Below are 2,711 nucleotides of genomic sequence, written 5' to 3'. Positions count from 1 at the left end.
AACCAAACAAGAAACAAATACACAGCCAGTCAACTTGAGCATTCACTTTTCGACATAGTTACGTTCAATGATATGTTAGGGACTTGCCTATCGCCATATTGAACAAAAAGTCCAGACTACGTGCTGCTACTGAGCAAAATTCCCTATACCCATTGACGTATATTCTATAGACACTAACGTCCATATAAACTATTTGTTTAAAATCTGAACTGAAATAACAACCAAAACGTCACTGTTGTAACCTATTTATTCACTTGAACAACAAACAATTTTACTTATTTGACTAATATTTTTTATTATATCCAGGTTTACACTTAGACTCGAGTTCTTATATCATGAGCGCCACTCCGTACAAAACCACAAGCTGTCAATATTGACCATACTAAAGTCAGTTTGAATGGATTTCAGTTCAATTCAGTTGAACACAGTGAACGTTCGGAACGCCAGATCTAGTACGTAGTACATATAATATATCGATGCCTATACCAATTTGCCCAATCTATGAATTCAAAGCGTTTTCGTACCAAACAACAACAACGCCACCAAGGCAGTCAATGTATCACACAACATATAGCATGAGCGATATAAAATACCGTATGGACTCTAAATTGCCAGAAAATGCAGGCCAAGGCACGAACCCGTTAATTACCCCACGACAACCATGACAATAGTCACGGGTAAGGATCGATAAAACGACATTTATCGACATCGATACACTAACAATTTCACGGTCAATTTTACCACCACGCTCCAATAAGCTTGGCGCCGGATGCGACGCATTTCTCCCTAATGACATGTCGAAAGAATTTGCGGAAGAGTACACTGACTAGGGTTACCAAGTTGAAAAAAATACCAAAAATTAAAAAGATAATGTTGATAATCAGAAACTTTACGTATTTTTGGCCTTTAGTAACAATATTCTATTATTATTGATACCGTCTTTTTGTAGCACCCTGTTTACAGGGAAAGGTGTGGTCTATTGTTCTCGTTGGTCTATTTGGGTACTCTTGCCTTTCAATGTTCCTTCAAATAATGAACTCCAAGATATACAAAATTTATCGTCATGTTTTCATTCACCGAAGCAAGCAATATAGAAGCTAGCCTGACTGGGAATGAAACGGTTTCCGATTCGAAGGCCACAGGTTCAAAACCCAAGGCGTACACTTCTGACTTTCCGGAGTTACATGTGTATAGATTGTGTATAGCTCGCTTTAACGGTAAAGAAAAACATCGCGAATTAACATACTTGAAATTTCTTTATAATAACTTCAATGATATGTGAAGTCTAGTAACCCGCACTGGACGTGCGTGGTCGGCCGAAACCCGCTCAATAGAGGAAGTCCATGCCCCACAGTTGACAGATTATAGAACCGATATTTTCTTAACTAAACAATTTGATTACTTCACTTCTTTACATTTAAATAAGAAGACGAGCTGGGCATTCACTTCACCTGTCCAAAGCGACACTCGTACTTTGAATAAAAACTACTGCGGTCAAACAAAAATTATCAGTAATTACACTAGCCGCAAAACTGTAACTTGCACAATATTGCCTGGCATCAGAAACAGAGCGATAGTTCAGATTCCGCATACGAGGCCTATCTAGTTAACATTTGCGACATAATTATCACACGTTTATTCGGTAATAGAAAGTCAATGTCGTTGGCTGTTGATTTAACCCACGTTGTGAAAGTGATGTGTGTTTAACACGAGATGGTCTGTACACACTCCGTCTAATGCAATTGTCTGGACACGCAACGTTGCAATGTTTATAATATTTGCAGGTTTGTGCAAATATTTGTGCAAATGTTTGTGCAAATGCTTGTAAGGGAAAATGTCAGTTTTGTATGCTTGTTTCCCCTTGAGATATGACGTAGCTGAGGGTGTTTTAAAAAGCTCCACTAATACTTTATCTATCAGAATGTATAGGCTTACGGGCTACAATAAAATTACAAATAATATCACTTAATATTTCTAGCCTCGCTTAGAATTCATCTGTTGGAAAGTCTTTACGAAATTGTCTCATCGTCTAATATCCTACAAAACCTCGTCTCACGTATATTAGTTAGTGGAAACGCGCCATTAAAATATATTAAATTAAAATGTATTAATTATAATAATATTATGATGATACCAGCCCTGTACAACATTACGTTAGTAAATAAAGTCACATACTCGTATTTACGTCTTTTGTGACAAAAATCATACGTGAATAACAAATATTTTCGCCATCTATCTCAGTTGAAATTTTCAAATTTTATAATCGCTTTGTAATTTAAGCACTAATATGGTGTGTGCGTGAGAATTTTTGACTGAACTGTGCTATTACCGCTTCAACGAATTCCCTTAGAATAGTAATACTTTCATTAAGGCGATGAAAAATTGCTTTTGGTTAAAATTTATACACTTATAATTTTTATGTTACATCTACAGTCAGAGTAACTTCCTTTTACGTCTCCGTATATCTACTGTCCACTGCTGAGCGCAGGCCTCCTGTACTGATAGGCATCCGGCCTTAAACCACCACGATAGCCATAAAATTCACTGCCAGTATACATTTTAAATTATTTCATTCAACTTATGATAACAAAAATGACATAACGATCTGAGAAGGGTAATTGGTCGGTACGTTATTCATTGTAAAGGTCGAGTAGTTATACTAATTCTCACGAAATCTAGTTCGTGAATGCAGATTCTAAATGTTAGTTACG

The sequence above is a fragment of the Manduca sexta genome, chromosome 6 (assembly GCF_014839805.1).
Source record: "Manduca sexta isolate Smith_Timp_Sample1 chromosome 6, JHU_Msex_v1.0, whole genome shotgun sequence".
Classification (NCBI taxonomy): domain Eukaryota; kingdom Metazoa; phylum Arthropoda; class Insecta; order Lepidoptera; family Sphingidae; genus Manduca; species Manduca sexta.
The sequence above is the reverse complement of the archived record's forward strand: the minus strand, read 5'-3'. Positions refer to the sequence as shown.